Source organism: Cibotium barometz, chromosome 7, assembly GCF_041138505.1.
Source record: "Cibotium barometz isolate CiBa-2024 chromosome 7, ASM4113850v1, whole genome shotgun sequence".
Classification (NCBI taxonomy): Eukaryota; Viridiplantae; Streptophyta; class Polypodiopsida; order Cyatheales; family Cibotiaceae; genus Cibotium; species Cibotium barometz.
Window position 1 is genome coordinate 38983674 of NC_141052.1, and position 18972 is coordinate 39002645.

The 18972-nt window shown below is 41.2% G+C and overlaps 1 pseudogene; it reads right to left on the reverse strand.

Moving 5' to 3' along the window:
• Positions 1 to 810: 810 nt before the first annotated feature.
• On the reverse strand, positions 811 to 1365 carry LOC147636981 (large ribosomal subunit protein eL36x pseudogene; annotated as a pseudogene).
• Positions 1366 to 18972: the final 17607 nt, after the last annotated feature.

The window sequence follows — 18972 nt, forward strand, 5'->3', positions numbered from 1 at the left end:
CCCTCGCATATCCTCTTTGATTTATACTATTAGCCATCATGCAGTGGCTAGGCTTATGATTAATGGTGGGGGTTCGAGACAAGAGGTGGTTATGATTCAGCTGGATATTGAAAAGGCTTATGATCACGTTAGTTGGTCTTTTCTTCACAACTTATGTAGGCTATGGGATTTGGCCCTCGCATGTCTTCTTTGATTTATACTATTAGCCATCATGCAGTGGCTAGGCTTATGATTAATGGTGGGGTAACTGAGCCCATTCATTTCACGAGATCGGTCAGGTAGGGATGCCCACTTAGACCTCTCTTGTTTGCAATTGTTACACATCCAATCTTATCTCGACTGGATAAGCTAATGGAAGACGGTGAAGTTATAGGGCTTACTCTTCCAAGCACGGTGCTGATGGTCGGCCAGACATTGGCAGATGATTCTTTCATGTTCCTTAAGGCTCAAAGGGATAATGTTCAGAAGGCCATGGCTGTTTGGGATACTTTTGGTCTTGCTTCAGGGTTAAACATTAATATGCAAAAATCTGCTCTGATAAGCTCTACAAAAACACAAAGCGTGTGAACAAGGCTTGCAACAAAAACGCGAGTTGTGTGAACACCCTCTATAATCTCAATGTGTGTGAGCACACCTCAATGCTCAAAACATGTGACCAAGGCTCTCAATGTGTCATGGGGTCAACCACTATGATACACCCCGCATGTGAACACCCACACAAAACACTCCAAGTGTGTGAATACCAAAATATGAAGAGGACTGTGTGAAAGGATCAAAAAGTCTAGAGTAAAGAAGAGTGTGAATTGGACACTAGTTAGGGTTATAGTGGATAAATGGGAAAAAAAAAAACTCATCGTCTTCCTCACTGCAGCTCACGTTGATGGTAGCCAATGGCCTTCCGCCTCTCGCTATGGTCTCTGTGCTAAGCCCTCCTTGAAGATGTGGGAGTCCTCCTTGCTGTCGCAATCTAACCCCCACCACCATCTTTACAGTTCGCTTCTTGTTCTCAGCAGCACCAGCATATCTCATTTTGTGCAGTGCAGAGGACATCTCCTCACGCTTCTTCCTGGCCCTAAGGTGAGTTCCGAGCCTTCTCTTGGCTACCTTCAGAGCTCGCTTCTCCTTGCCAACCTTCAGAAGCTCTGTGATGCGCTTATCATAGGGTGCAAACCCTACCATTTCTCGGATCAACTTTCTCACAAAGGAGGTCCTCTTTCCTAGCTTCCCCTTTGTAGAAGATGGACGTGCAGGAATCTGGCTCTTAGTAACAATGTGACCTTTATTGAGACCTGCAACAACAACAAGGCCGCTCTTTGGAGCTGAGGACGGAAAGGTGAGAGAATCAAAGAGGAGGCCGGATTTCATCCTTCTTAGCTCGATGATGCTAACACAGAGGTGAACTGTTAAGAGCTCTTTGAGCTCGGTGGCGTTAACACCACCTTACCTTGCTCCTCCTCAAACTGGTGGCAGGCTGAATAACTTTGGCTGTTGCCACAGCTTGCTCATGTGTCTTCTTCTTTAGTCTTGGAGCAAGGAAATTCCATCCAATCTAAAACTCCTTAAAGACTTATTGTCTCTGACAAACTATCTTTTATGCTTTGCCTTTTCCTCTCCAAAACTGTTATTGACTCTTGTATGCATGCATGGAACCCTGAGCACTGGTGTTTGTACCAGAAGCGTGGAGTTCAACGTTCACTTCCCAATAGCGTACGTTCAATTCCCAATAGCGTGCAGGGTTTTGCAAGTTACACAAAACCTTGATGAATCTTGTTATCTCCACCAAAATCTTGTCCTCCCTACTTGTCTTTATAAACTGCAAGGATCTATTTCTTAGCACTTCATGATTTGTTGTGAATTTCTTTGATCATGTCAATATCTATCAAGATTAGTCACTAATTATACAAAATCAACAATAATAAATTATTTGTTAATAACTTTCTTGATCACAAATTGCACTAACTATCTTAGATCATATCGAAATCATCAAATTGTTGCCATAATCTTGTATTTCTTCTAACAAGATGCACTAATCTTGCTTCTCTTGCAACAGTTTCAACAGTAGCATGGTTTCTTGTATTTGTTGTAATTTCTCTTAGCGAAACACAACCTCTTGCAAGAAATGATCAAGATTAGGAAAGCTTTAATCAAGAATCACTCTCACTATTCAAGTTTGCACTAAGATTTGCTAACTTTTGTACATGATCTTGTCAACTTTACAATTCTTTACAAAGAAATTGCACTCTGCATAGCTCATTTTGCACAATCTTCAATAAATTTGTAAACTACACCACTATGTACAACAAACTTTACATAAATATGACTACACATAAATCTACTCCAAACCATGGCAGAACTACAATCTTCTTTCTGTTTTGAAATACTATGTACCAAGATTTACACAGCAACTAATAGCTCTTTCCAAACTACTAAAACTAGGTAATGTGGAAGAAACTAGGGTTTATGGATAGATTCAGCAAGAAAGAACACTATGCACTAAACTCAAAGAATAGGATTTTTAAAAATAGGGATTAGCATATATTCAAAAATAATTAACACTAATCTCAATGTTAATCCACTCAAATCAAGATAAAACCAATCTTGAAAAACTGTGTAAAACTTAATTTGAAAATGATTAAGTCTTACTCACTCTCTAATCAAAATACCAAGATCAAAGCCAAGAGCTATGATACCAATGCGATGAAGCTGAGATAGCTCTCTCTGATACCAATGCAATGAATTTGAGATAGCTCTTATACCAATGTAATAAAGAAATCGAGGGATATAAAAAATACACTCATGAAAGGAGTATTGCCATGGATCCACTTATTATACGGAGTAGCACCTAGACATGGGAATTCTGCCATGACATAGCCATGAAAGCTTGGGCCATAAACTACAAGAAAGGTAATAATGTATATGTCAAAATGGTCAAAAAGTACAATGGTTGTCTACTAAGTGACTTATATAAACACTTACCTTAAAATGTGCCCACACTAGTCCATGCCCAAAGCTTGTGTGCCTCAACCCCAATGTGTACATGTGCGAGTGAAAAATAGCTTTATTATATCTAGTAATTATCTCAGATATTAATCTAATCAAATTATGAATTTGGGTCACTGTGATTGATGATGTCAGCAATCATGGGCGTGATTACCATAGTAATGGGACCGTGAATCGTGATCACAATTGGATAAAATAAGATAAGGTGAAAACTATCAGAGATAAGGCGTAAGCAATGCGTAATCCTGGGATTGTTGTTGGGACAAATGGATTTGTCAAAGAATCACGACGTGATTGAAAATCACCAGCTTAACTTTGCAGACTGCAAAATCACCAGTGACGTGAGTCCGTAGGTTTCGACCAAAAACCAATGGCTTGGGAGTGCAAATCTTAAATTCTCCAATTCAAAATTTATAGATTATTCCTTTGCAACATGGATGTTTAAGTGATAACAAGGAATAGGATCAATGGCTCTTTATTTTTTTTAAATTTTCAAGATTTTAAAAAATGTAGAAAAAGAGGTGTTCACTACATAATCACAACATTAATGGGCTCCCACCATGCACGTATAAATGTAAATAATTTGGTTTTTTACTTTCCTAACTCTTAATTAATACAAACAACCATCCCAAATGCTAAAACAATAAAAAATATCCTTCTTTTTATCTTTTCTCTTCTTTCTCACAACCTTATCCATAACTGATCCTCTTCTCAACCAACCATATAGCGCCAAGAAGCTATATGCAGGGAAAAGAGGCTTGTAATAATAGGGAGTGCAAATAGAGAAGAAAGAGACCAACGGCCCCCTGACACAACGATGCTAAAAATGTTATAAGCTACACTACCCCTCCCCAAATGAAAACGGATAATGTTTACCTTAACATGTCGTGGGGAACTCGCCGGCTCTAAGCTTGTATCTCTGAAAGACTCCACTAGCTCCCTACTCCTTTTCCTCCTTCATCAAGGTGTCACCAAGAGTTGATCTCTCTCCATACAAGGACCCTCAATCCTCTCTACTCTCACACTCATGAACACAAGCATAAGAGTAACATGCACCAAGAATGAAGTACTCTCTCCTCTTAACTCTCTCTCTCACACACCATAGACAATACAAGAGAGCATGAAGATAAGACTAAACTCAATTGGCACAAAGGGGGATTATGTCTTGCATTATGAGAATTTGTTATTTATAGAACTGGCCCTTATTCACACTTGGATGCCAAAAACTTAAAAATAGATGAAGTAAATGACTAAAAGATATATAGGCTTGTGCATGGCTAGCCAATCTCATAATTAACCATTTATAGTGCCATTACATGACACTTATTATACTATCTCTCATGTGTAATGGAATAATGCGAAGTTAACCTCAAAATAGGGTTACCAGTGTGTGTGTGTGCGTGCATGCGTGCGTGGGTGTGTGATTTTGTGTGTGTGTGTGTGTGTGTGTGTGAGAGAGAGAGAGAGAGAGAGAGAGAGAGAGAGAGAGAGAGAGAGAGTCTTGAACTCAATGATGCCTTTATATTATATATATATACATATTGAAGAATAACAAACACACTATATTATGTGAACATATGCCTCTATATTATATGGACATATTGAAGAACAATAAACACACTATGTCATGTGAACATATGCCTCTATATTATATGAAGAACAGTAAACACACTATATCATGTGAACATATGCCTCCGTATCATACTGAAGAACAATAAACACACTATTTTATGGGTCAAGTAGTATTGCTTAAAGTTTTTCTTGAGACGATATAGTTGCATTGTGTTTGTATAATTATCATAAAAGCTTAAAAGCATAAAAGTCCAATAGCCACCACATTATGAGGTCATTATAAAAAAAACCAAAGAATTGCACACACACTATGCCATGAACATGGATTGATGAGAGTACTTGTGGTGTGATTATGGTGGATGTGGATCAACTTTTTGAGTTTTGGATTAGACCCAACTCTCATGGGGCATTTAAGACCAAACTCTTGTGGTGCATTTCGGATAAAGTTCCTTGGGAAAGCTTGATCATAGATGGTAGCCTCACTCTATTATCAATGGACATACCAATGTGCAATCTTGAATATTACACTTTTGACCTAACAAATTTAATATTCAAGTGGCGCTTGAGAAACATGGAATTCATTTTCTCCAACAAAGTGGTCTTCAACTTTATGTGTAACAATTCTTCTTTTCTATATTTACCAATCAAGCTTGTTATTTGTGAACAACATGCTACATTTTTTTAGTGTTCATATATGAAGATATGACAAGTAACTAAAAGAGGAATAAGAAGATATGGCAAGTAAAAGAGGAACATGCTCAAGTTTGGTGTATAATAAGCATGAAAAGTTGCAGTTGCTGCTTGTGGCAACATTATTTCATGCATCTAGAGATTGTTTCAGTCTTGCATCATCAACAAGCTAATTGAGGTTGTTTGGATGGAAAAAGAGATTGTGATCTAGTGTACATGTGTATAAGTTTTTCTCACGTGATAAAGACTAAGTCATTGTATACTTGTACACACTTCTCCCAAATCTTTAGTAGCTTATCATGGCTAACTATTTAGCATGTCTTTTTGTATGAGAAATTTTTCAATGTATGAAGTTACACATTAAGACAATGTACCTATTAATAAATGAGAAATAATCGAGTACATATTACAATCAATTTCATAAGATAGATGAAAAAAACTGACAAATGACAATGACACAAGTATCCATAAGAAAATCAACCCTTTACTTATTATATAATGACACATGATGCATGATGATTGACAATCAATGACATTTGGTAAATGATCGGTAAGCAAGTGCCTATAAACAATTGACAAATGATATGTTATATATTACATGTGACACATGACAAATAAGAACTAGTAATCAATGAGAACTTTACACATGACATATGATTACAAATGATAAGAGAGGGAAGGGCTCGTTCTAAAATTTGTTCTAAAATTTTATTACTCTTCAGGCCAACTCTCACCCACACCCATGTGTGATTTGTGTGTTATTTTAAAAAAAGGATTTTTTAACGTGTACATATGACATAATGCATAGCATGTAAATCATACATATGGCTTGAAAGAGAAGAAATGACACACATATATATGACATAATGCATGGCATGTAAATCAGACATATGGCTTGAAAGCGAAGAAATGATATGCATGTATATGACACATGACTCATAAGGGAGGGGTGGAAGAGCACCAAATGTTTATCCATACACTTGTTTTTTTCCTTTCTTACATAGACGAATGAAACAAATATGGTGTGTGATAAACAACATAAGATATTTGGTTCCTTGAGAGCTGATTTGATCAATGCTAGAGTTTAAAGTCTGTGATACCCTTCCAATGAGGGTTTATACTTTAGAAAAAAGGGTAAATTTTTTCCCCTTCCAAAAGAAAGGCCAAGGCCATTAACACATTTTCCCCCGCCTTCTCAAAATCTTGCATTTTTTGTGAATGTTCAAAAATAGGGGAGAACCTCCCTCATCCATCCCATCTCTGATGGGACAACGAGGAGTCTCCCCTGTCAAAATAGTAGTCTGCCCTTTCAATCTCTTACAAGGTTTAACATGAGCCATTATCCTTCAAATTGGATGGGTGGGGGGGATGGGGACAATAGCTGATGGTTAAGGCAATGCCCTTCTCCTCCAAGGACACAGGTTCAACTTTTTACCCACTCCTCCTCTTCACTCCACAAAGAAGACAAAAAGGAAAAAACAGGAGGGCTGGATTTCATATCACTCTCATTGATGATTTTCTGCAAGAAGAAGAGGGAGTCATTAAGGAAAGAGTTCTTGCAAGCAGCACTACATAGACGTCTTCTGATGAGGATAGATTAGGGTTCCATTCCTCGCACACACCCATTCACATTTTATTTACTGCTCACAAGGCTCAAAAGAGGGGGCTCCCCCCAGGCCCTAATGGCGTAGGCCAGAGGGCCTCGCCCCTGTAGGCGACCAGCTGCAAAAAAAAACGCAAGGTTACAGCAAACTCAGTCTACTTCGAAATCCATCCTTGTAGTGGGGAACCAAGGCCCTGAGTTGGAGGATATCCATGTCCTATTGCATCAAGGAGGGGGTATTCGCCATGCATCACATGCAGGAAATCTGATTCTCCATCATGTACAAGTGTGGGAACAAAGATAGCTGGTAGGATTTATCTTCTCGCGCGTGTAGTATTTATCTTCTCGCGTGTGAGCCATGCAAAAGGTGCCCCTCTTGCATTTACAAAATAGAAGAGACGTGGCAGAGGTTGCCATCTATGCCAACAACCTATTATCTCCCACCCATTACTCTTCTCCTTGCCCAAACACACAACCCTTCAAACCCCTCTTCACACGTGCCATAGAGAACTAGGAGGGACTATCCAACTCAAAGAAGAGGAGAATCAATGAAGCTACCAAAACAAGGTATTGCTACCTAACAGAAATGGAGCTAAATAAACTAAAGGGAAATATGTGGAAGAAGCCCAGAGGTTTAAGGATGGGGATCGAGCCAAACATCACGAAAACGGAAGTGCTGGAGACCTGAATGACAATATCCATCAGGCGAACTCGGTAAGATTACTATCTCTCTTCCTATGGAGCTTATACAGGAGTGGCAGTTAACTTACCAAACCAAGGCATTAATTGGATTATGCTATGGGCTGAGACCCCCAGCAAAGGTCCTGAAAGCATGAATGAGGGCCAATTGGACCTCAAGAAGGATTCTGGTAGAGCACACACAATACCTCCCAAATAACTGCTTCTGTTTCTTGTTCAAAGAAGAAAGTATGGCCCTAAATGCCTTCGGTGCTGGTGGACAGTGGATTCTAAACCCTAAACCCACTCTATGTTCGATATGGGTAGAGTTATCCAATCTCCCCCTTCATCTCTACTCTTTAATCAAACGCCTACTCAAACCTTTAGGGAGGGTACTTGGAATGAGAGAAAACTTTGACTTGAACCAAGGTGGCACCTGTAGGCCTTAGTGGAAGTTGATTTGAGCTATTATGAACTTCCTAGATCCATTTCTATCAAACCGCAAGCCCGAGATTCCTTATGGATCAACCTCTAGTATATTATCAACTTCCTAGCTCCATTTCTATCAACCCGCAAGCCAAAGATTCCTTATGGATCCCCAACACATGCATCCATTGTGGTGCCAAGGACCACTTTATCAGAAACTATACTATCAAATTTCCTTCCCCCCCAGCCACCACCAATTAATAACCTTGACCCCAAAGAGGATAACCAAGGGTTTCAAATGGTTGGGAGAAGAGGTAGAGGACATGGATGAAATCAAACTGGTAAAAACACAACTAGGAGAAAAAATGATAATAGATTCTCCCCATTATTGAAGATATTGTTGACCCTACTGTCAAAGAAGTCTCAAGTGAAGAGGAGGAAGAAGAGGTCCCTAGTACACAATTTCACGAAAGTGATCTTGAAAAAGAGGTTGAGGCTATGGACTTCCAAGATGCCTCCCTAGTTAATTTGGATGCATGCCCCTCAAAAATTGAGGAAGAATCCCAACGAGGAGGAAAAAAATCCCCTTCTCTAGCTGCTATTAAACAGAACATCAGAAACTTAGGACTATCCAAAACTAAATCCTTTGCCCTTAAAAGGAGACAGTCCCTGTAGGTAGGTAGAAAAGCCTGGTGTCAAACAAAGACTCTCAAAAGGTGATTCAGGACATTAACAAGGAGGTCACCATAATTAGGATAGACCAAAGAGCTAAAAAGTATCAAGATTTAAATTCTAGTGAAAAACATGAACCAAGGACAGATAGATCTTCAAGAGGAATTGATCAAAGTAAGAGATACACTTAGGAAGGAGGAAGAGATTCAGTGTCAACACATTAAACTCTTTTTAAGAGAGTGGTGGGCTGGAAAGATAGATAGACCCTTAGAGAAATGTTCTCCCTCCTAAAGAAAAAGGCTGCCATAGATCATATTCCTATGTTGAAGGATAAAAGAGGTAGTCAAGCAAAATCAATAGCCGATAACATGGAGATAGTCAAAGAATATTTTTATGTAATCTTTGGGACACAGGCAAAAAACACAGAAGAGCGAAAAGAAGCAATGCACTTCATTTCAATCTGTAGAAAGAAAACAATACCTACAAGTCTCTCAGCCATTCTAGAAGAAGATTTAACCAAGGGAGATATTGAGGAGGCAATTGATGCATTGTAGAATGGAAAGAGCCCACGACTGGATGGTATGCCAGCAGAATTCTACAAAACCTTCAAAGACTCCATGTTAGATCCCTTGCTTAAGGTAAGGAAAGAATCATCCAAATTTGGTGCCCTCCCTTTCTCCATAAATGAAGGGGTCTTCAAATTAATTCACAAAAGAGGCCCCAAAGATGACATCTCAAATTGGAGACCGATTACTATGTTGAACACTGCGAACAAAATCTATGCAAAAGCCCTTGCCAACAACTGATTGTCCAAACATCTTAAAGACTAGATAAAGCCGGAACAAAAAGGTATCATTAAGGGCATATATATCTCGGATGCCATCATAGCATTGTGGGAAGGAGTAGAGCATGCGCAACAAACTCAACAGGATTTCATGTTCTTCAAGATTTACTTCAATAAAACTTGTGAGATACAGAATTGGAGTTTCATCCTTAAATCCCTCAGAGATATGGGGCTGGGACCAAACTTCATTCACAGTCCTATTTAGAAATGCACAGGCTAGAGTGATATCCAATGGACGTCTCACTAAAACATTTTCTCTTAAGAGATCCATAAGACAAGGTTGTCCCTTAGCTCCCCTTCTCTTCGCTATTGCAGCAGATGCCCTTTTCTAGTTGGTTCAAAATTCTATGGACAAAGGCCAACTAAAAGGTATAGCCTTAAATAACAACAAAGGGCAAACATATCTCTCGTAGTTTGCAGATGACACCAATGGGGTGATTCATAATGACCAGTCACCTATTTCGGCATTTTGGGAATGCCTCAAACTCTTTTGTTTGGCATCAAGGTCAGTAATCAACCATGAAAAAATAGGGGGCAAAACCACACTCAGTGACCCTCCTTATAGTAACTCCTAGATTAAGGATGCAAATGTTTAAAGGAAGGTCGGATTTTTAGGCCGCTGGGTATACCAATGGGTTTCAGAGTAAATTTACATTAGAGGTGGATGTGGGTCAGGGAAAAACTACAGGATCAATTCAAAAAGTGGAGTGGCTTAGAACATAGTTTTGTTGGTAGAATGATAGTGCTTAAACACATTCTCTTCCCCACTGCAATTTATTTTCTATCATGTTGGTGCCCATCCAATGCAGATCTCAAACAGCTATAGAAACTGTGCAAAACTTTAAACGGTCTGGTAATTCAGAGGAGGGAAAGATACCTCAAGTTGCATGGCATGTATGTACCCTTCCAAAGCATTAAGGGGGATTGGATCTTCCAAACATCCATGGATGTGGTAGATAGAATGGCTGCAAAATGGCTAGTAAGAAGCCTACTCGATCCTCAAGAAGATAGGGCAATACTCCTCAGTAGAAATCTTGAAAATTTTAGATTGTCTTGCTACCATGCATGGAAGAAGCTCCCCGAAATGCTACTGTATTTTAGTTTGGTAAAAATAAAAGCAAAAGGTAGCACATTGGTCAGGAACATCTGGCACGCATGGAATAGATTTAAGCCAAAAATTAGGTTACGTGAGAAAAGCCAAAAACATGCCCACACTTTGCATTTGGACTCAGTTTGGTTCTCTCTGGCAGTGGGAAACTGTATAGAGGAAAACTCATACAAACAAGCTCACAAGCTACACAAAAAGGGAATTAGTATGTGGGAGCAATTATGGTGCAGGAAGAACTAGACATGGTTAACTGAACAAGAGCTCAAGGATCAATTCAGGTTATCTAGACAAGATATCGATATTACAAATAGGCTAAGGTTGTGGGATGGGGAAAAAACAGCCCTGCTCCAATTAAGGGGACCCATGTCACTAAAGGAATTCTCTTGGAAATCAAAACAGAAGCTTCTGCCTATCCCATCTCTCCCTCCAGAAGGCATACCACTGCACTATAAGCTCAATAACAGATGGAACAGGAAACAATGGGGTTTTAAATTTCTAAAATATGGTCTCCAGTGATACCCAAAAAACCATGCTTACTATGGTTGATCATGCATAAGGCACTGTAGACAAATGCAAAAGCCAAGCAAATCAAATATGGGGATGGATTATGTCCTAGGTGTAAAAAGAGCAAGAAACCATGCTTACTATGGTTGATCATGCTTAAGGCACTGTGGACAAATGCAAAAGCCAAGCAAATCGGATAGGGGGATTATGTCCTAGGTGTAAAAAGAGCAAGAAACCATGCTTACTATGGTTGATCATGCTTAAGGCACTGTGGACAAATGCAAAAGCCAAGCAAATCGGATAGGGGGATTATGTCCTAGGTGTAAAAAGAGCAAGAAGCCATAGTGCACCTCTTCATCGGCTACCCTCATAATAGAGAAGCAATGTTTTTTTTGAACCAATGTGTATCACCCGTACAAAACTGGGATCTAAACTGACAAGAAATTCTTTTAGGCCAGCAATTAAAATGCTCTGTAGTAGTGTGGAATGTCATTCGGTCGAAATATTTATGGGCTGATTAATCATATAATAACTGCCTGTTTAAACATACAAATGCCAACATGCTCCTTGGTTAGAGATATGATTTGCATGTGCAAATGAAAATGTTGAACAAAGCCACCTTCAAGTCATGTGAAGCACAGTATACAAAGAATGACATTGATGAAATGCTACAGATGGAGGAAGCTAAAGAAGAATTCCAACTAAAGTTCAATCAAATTCAAAAAGACATGTTGACAAAGGATGGACAGGGAGGAGGAGATTGAGACTATGAGAAACTGAATTGACATAATTCAGAACTTGACTATGAGGGATCATATGGCTTAAGTCCGAAGTTATGCATCTTCTTTTAAAAATCATTTTTGTTCGTGAACAATGATATATTAATATATTGATATCTAGAAGTTTACAGTAGCTTTTTTTATAACCACTTGTAGATTCTGTCTAGTCTCACTCCCTATTAAGAGTATTTTGAAGAAAAGACTTCCAAAGGGTTTAGCATTATCATGTAATTGGTTCCTTTACTTTATAATATAATTCTGCTGCGCTTTTTTTTTAAAAAAAAGAGAGAGATATCACTCTCATAGACATGCTTATCATTTCTAGTGCCTTTGCCACAACAATGTTTACGTGTGGACACGCGTAACTAACCTTAGTTTTGGCAACAGCAGAGTGATTGGACACCGCCCTTGTCCGGCGCTCACAAGCTGCCAGTGTGGACTGGTCCACGCGTGCGGCGCTGGCTGGAACGGACGCGGCTCACATACCAAAAGAGTAAGGTTTAAGACCTTAGTCAAAAAGGAAAATAAATTAAAATAGATAGCATATTTTTTGTTTGTATTCCAAGGAATACTAGACACGCTTGTGAAAATAGCCAATTCCTACCTAAGAGCGACCTTAACTCATGTTTGCGTTTGAAAATGGGCGCACAACAATTATTCTATGATTTGAGCAGACTACTTCAATCATGAAATCAATATAATAGCACAAATATTATATGCAACACACTTCACTCACCTTAACAATATGTAGACAATCAAAATTTCCATAGTTTGATATCCTGAAGAGGTGACCCAAAAGCCGCTTATTGAAGTGATAACATGAGATTCTAGAGCTGGTTCATTAGCTTAGTGATTGCCTTCCTTGCTTGTATATGGGGGCTAAAGGGGCGGTGTGGTCACAAAGCACCAGGTTAGGGAACTTAGTTGTAATGTGAACACATTAGTTCTCTCTCTCTCTCTCTCTCTCTCTCTCTCTCTCTCTCTCTCGGAGGCCCAGGGGCATGCTTGGCAGGGGTATTGATACCCATCTTGTTATATGCTGATGATATTGTTCTAATCTCATACTCTCCGGAGGGATTACAGAGACACCTGGATGCATAACAGGCTTTCTGTGCGGATAGAGATCTGACAGTGAACCTTGGGAAAACCAAGGTTGTTACGTAGGCTGTAATGCCTGTTGACCGACGGCGGCAGACCAGATGGCCAAGGACGTGGCCATCCAGGGTTCAGTGGGAGAGGACGCCCATGCGGAGTCATGGGCGGCCAGGCTAGTGTGGACGGCAGGCCACACATTGTATAGCCTGGGGGATGAGGGGCAATCCTCATTCTTCCTCTATGGCTGGGCGGTGAACCAGAGGCCGTCCCCTCCTATGGTAGCGGTGTTACAACGATCTAACACTGGTATTAGAGCGTCGGTTCGATTGGGTCGTCAGGGTCTGTGCGTGACCGGGGGACCGGAGCCCACTCAATGGTTTTCAACCATTCAAAATCTCACCCTTATCTCCACAATCGACTGTGTGGAGGGAGGCGGCTAGAACAAAAGGAAGAACTCTCTCTCTCTCTCTCTCTCTCTCTCTCTCTCTCTCTCTCTCTCTCTCTCTCTCTCTCTCTCTCTCCGTCGCACACACCAAATTGCTCCGTTTTGCAGGTAAGCAACTTCGTTTTTTTTTTTTTGCTTTGGAGCTTGTCTGCAAAAGAAGTATTTTTCGGCTGTGTAGATAGAAAGTCGGCTGGAGCTGTTTGTCTGGAGATGTGGGGAGCTGAAGGTCGACTGTTATCTGGAGCTTATGCGAGACCCCGTCACCTTGAGCTCCAGACAACATTCGACCGCTCCAGCATCGAGACGTATCTGGACGACGGGCACAGCATGTGCCCGTCCGGTCACGCATCAAACAATAGACGCAGTGTGCAGAACAAAAGCTTGGGCATCGAGAGGATCTTGACCCCTCGCCAGCCCCCGGCTCTGAGGGAGATCTCGCAGCTGGTTGACCAGATACACGTAATAGCGATGCTCTGTAGAAATTGAGCAGGCTAGCTCTAGAGCGGCCCAGGACTTGCCGGCGGCTGATGGTCCAAGTGGGGGGGCGTTGCCTCATCCCAGTGGGGGAGGCCGGCCTGGCCTAGGCAGCCAGCCACGACCGGCGCACCCACAGCCGACGGCCAGCCCTGACGGGCGGCCAGCCTGGCCAAAGTGGGAGGCCAGGCTGGCCAGCCCTGACGGGCGGCCAGCCTGGCCAAAGTGGGTGGCCTGCCTGGCGTTGCCGGCAGCCAGCATATTTTTTTATTTTTTATTTTTCATTTTTTATTAAAAAAATGAACATCTCTCTCCTGGCAGTGGAGGGATAATCCCGGAGGTAAAGGGATAATCCTAGGTAATTCCGAGGAAATTATTTTTTTTATGAGTTGCAGGCACTTTTCTCTTGGATCGGAGCATCCTAGAGTAGCCACGCTTGTAGAGACTTGCAGTGCAACACAAATCGACAGTCGACGACAGTCGCAGGCGATCGTAAGGGGGGTGACTATTCTCTCTCCATCACTGCTCATTTATTAGCATTTTTTTTATAATTTTCGAGTTCTTGCATTGTTTTTTGTGCAATAATTAAAGATGTCTGCTAGGCGTAGTGTGTCCCCACCGCCTTCTACTTCTCTAGGGTTTTCAGGTCTCTTGTCCTCGATCGCGGGTTTGACCCCGACCGAATTGTCAGGCCGTATACGCCCGACCGTTGTTCGGTCCGGAGTGCGCTCATCGATCACGCGTGATCCGCCAGTGCCCTCCTCGTATGTTGACCCCGCCTTAGGACCCAGCGAGCCCACAGCGACCGCATTAGCAGATGACCCCTTTCTGGCCGATGAGCTAGATGACATGAACACCGACGTCGCCGAGGGGACCGAGGAGGACCTCTTGGAGTATGACGACGATGATTATGACCTATTGGACCCTGCCGACATCCTGACAGAGACGGAGCTCTCTAGTGGACTTTTTAAATATCTTAATGTCAAACTGAACAATATGGGTAAAGTCCAGGCTGACTTAGTCACGATGCTACAGAGCATCTCCACTTGGTTAGATGCACTGACAGCCGCCTCGGCTAGTACTCCGACTCCTCGTGATAGACAAACTCCTGCGGCACGGGTGAGCATAGCCTCGCTAGTGGTTGTAGGAGTATAGGCGGGGCCGTCAGTAGAGACAACTTCGTCGTTATTAAAAGACTTAAAGCCGCCTAGTTTTGGTGGCGAGGAGAGGGAGAGAAACAAGGACTCGGTGAACATGTTTCTAGCGAAGTGGTCAGATTTGCACGCGCTGCGACAACAGCCTAGCCGAATACAGCCCGTAGAGGCTAGCCTCTCATTAACTGGCAAAGTGTGAAAGTGGTGGATGAGTTTGACAACTCGTCCTGCCACTTGGATGGAGTTTGAAACGATGTTTCGAAAAGAGTTTTTGCCTGTTAATGAGGCGGAGAGAAGCTGGGAGTTATGGGACAAGTGCTCGATGGAGAACAAATCCCTGACTCAATACATCTCAGACTATAGGGAGATAGTACTCAAGCTAAAGGGGATCGATGCATTCCAGACATTGCAAGGCTTTAAAAGAGGCCTCAAAGATGATTACCTTGAGTACGTAGAGCCCTTACAGCCTACAGACTTACCAGAGGCAATTAGGTATGCGCAGATATTCGATGACATCAAGCGCCGTAGTGTGCATGGTGGTTCTAGCAGGGCCGAGGGTAGTGAAAAGAGGAGGACAGGTTTTAAAAGAAAAGGGTTCCGCAGTGATAAACAAGGGGATAGGACAGACCAGGAAGGACAGGGTGGTCATTGGTCTAAAAAACCGCGACCATCCAAGAAGAAAAGAGACAGTGAAATCCAAAAGAAAGAGCAGTATATTAAAGCGCGAAAAGAAAATCGCTGCTTTAATTGCAATGATGTAGGGCACACGAAGGTTGAGTGTCCAAAGCCTAAAGCCAGCACGAGTGGCAATGAGCCCAAAAAAGATGGTAAATCCTCTAGGTAGTTGCATACAGTGCAGAGACTCCCTCTCAGTTTCGCAGAGTTCAGAGAGGTGACAGTGTGTCATTGTGATGAGCATCATGCTTGTTCAGTGACACCAGCGATGTGGCAGCCTACAGTAGGTCCGCATGACATGGTGCGCATGTATGGCACCATAGGTGGCCGTAGAGTCATAGTTTTTATTGATGATGGAGCTAGCCACAACTTCTTGAACTACAGAAGGTGTGGGTGCCCGAAACGAAACCAAGTGAAAAACCAAACTTCACTAATCCTAGCCGGAAGGTCGAGATTAAGTGGGAATCGTGACATAAACTGGTGCCCACTATAGATGTGAGTGGGAAGCCACAAGAACCTTAACAAAATCCACAAGAACCTTCCCAATCCAATGTCACACAAGATGCCAATCAAATGGGATAAAACATGAGAATTGCACAATTCCTTGCTCCAAGGGCCAAGCTGTCGTGTAGACACACAAGAACACATGTCCAAATAGGATATGTTCACACAATTCCCTGCTCCAAGGGTAAAGCTATCGTGTAGACACACAGGAACACATGTCCAAATAGGATATGTTCACACAAGAACCTGATCTACAGATTCTATGGACTAGATAATTCAATGGATGGAAGCAAGAGTTGCTGTGTTCCATGAAGGACTACAAGGGTTATATCAACAAATCCCTTCTACATCAAGAGCTTCATCCAAATCTACTTGGGTTTAATCGATCAGACTAGTGAAGATGTAATGAAGGACCTAGAGGATTAACTTGCTAATTGAGTTTTAACACTACTTAAAACCCTCTTGAAGCCACTCCACTTATAATCAAGCCGGGTTCATCACCATGATTATGTAGAATCACGCACCTGGGATTCTTGGTCTCCCTAAAATCATGGCACACCATATTTGCCCAATTCTATCTTGGAGGTTATAAATGATCCCTACAATGCATCCAAGAAAAACGAACCAAAATTGTAAAATCTTGAGCTCCCAAGTTGTGTTGTGATGATTACCTGTGCTTGAATTTCACTAGTTTGATGCATCTCATTTGACGTAATTATCACCGTGATTCACCTTTGTGATCACAGTCATACTTGACATGATCACACAAAAAGAGTAGGGATGATTATGGCATGCATTCCAAGGCCAATGAGGTGTTACCACATGTCACATGCATTAAACCTTAACTATCTCGTGATCTCACCGATCTATAAATAGGTGATTTGTCTTTCCTTTTTCATTTTTTTTCTCATTTTCAAGTTCTTCGTCTTCATGCATTGTAAAATGGCTATGCATGTGCCTACTACATCACAAGCACTCATCTCACACCACCACCCACAACTCTCACTAGGTAGAGCATCTTGTTCCCCTTGCATCTTTCTTTCATTTTCTTAGTGTCTATCAAGTCTGCATGTGTGCGTGATGAACACAAGGTAAGAAAGTGTTGTTTGTCAAAAAGAAGGAAATCTTCTCTAAATTTCTTCCCCTCTTATCCATATGCAACCAATGTGTAGGCATAAGCCTAGGTAAGCTCTTTTCAACCCTTTAAATCAAGAAAGTCCAATATGAAAAACCATGATTTTGAAATTTGCACAATCACGGTGGAGCCAAATGCCATGTGATTGTAGAATCACGGCAATCAAAACCATGCCCGATAAAAAATTGACCTTGCTACATTGCCATTTGAGGTACCTTTGGCCCTCGAGACCCATTGTATCTCCATTCTTATCCTAATTCTATAGTTTGTGGAATCACGACCATGATTACCATGTCATCAATTGATGCAACATCACTAATCATGCTGTGATTAGCCACATCATTAGTCACTCTTGCATAATCATGTCAACATGTTTTGTGACTATCAAATCATGGTGGTTATATAGCCCCCATAGAATGATTCAAATCATGTGCCGCACCATCTTACCATGCCTCTGGTGCATGAAGATTGAACTTTCACACTGTGTTTCACACCATGATTTTTCATTTTGCAAAATCACAACTAACTATGCCATGTGTTAGTAGTAAGAATCATGGAGGCGAAGCCCCTTCCCAAATTATCAATTAACTACTCCAAGTGTGAAAAAATGTCTAGAGAACCTTTTTTAAGCCACAACACTTTTGTCGTGTAAAAGAGGAATTCCCATGACAATGGGAACCTAATCCTTAAATGAGGAAAAGAGGAATTTTAAGCTTATTAAAAAAAATGGATAATTATATTTAATTAAAAGAAGAAATTTTATGATATTTAAGTAGAGAGATTTGAATTAATTTTTAATGACAAAAGAGGAATTTTCACCATAGTTCCACCTAGGGAATTAAGGTTGAGAAATTAAATGGTAGAAAGAATATCTTTAGATATTTTATGTGGTTAAATCACTAAATTGGTATTTACCCAAAAATAGATGTTTATATGAGAAAATCCTTGTTAGAACTAAACCGAATGATTTTGGTTAGACTACGAGAGGGACAGACAGTAAACCTGCTTGTCCATCTCTCGATCTAAATAAAGCAAAAACTTTGTGCCCAATTCGAGTTCCTAAATACAAAGAATAGACTACCGTTGAATTAAACTAGTTTCCTTTGACCGAAATCACCAAGAATCTAGTTGGACAATCAGTCAAATGATGGATAGATTACCCTGATGAGAGATCAAGGATCCTCATTATGAAATTGGGAATCAAATAAAAAGGGGTTTTGTGGAACCAATCTTAAACTAGGAATTTTACTTGCATAGAATCTCTGTTTTCATTTAAAGGACTGTTTTACGCTAGAATGCTGGAGGAAGAATTTGGCATATGTTTTACTAAGAGAAGGTTCATTGCAATAGCTGGTGGCGGGGAGTTGTCGAGGGACATCGCTCGTGGCAAAGCCTGCCGAGGTCTTGACCAGCCTCGGTACGGTTAAAATGGTGCGCTTCCGGTATATGATGGGCAAGGACCGACGAAGGGATCCCTGAATGAAGTGCTAGGACACCTAAGTAGGATCCTAGAGGGTTCTGACTAGGTGATGCATGGGCTCGAGGTTGCTAGGACACCCATGCGTGCATCGAGAAAGATTCGGATGGACTAAGAAGAATGACTTTTGTGAATCA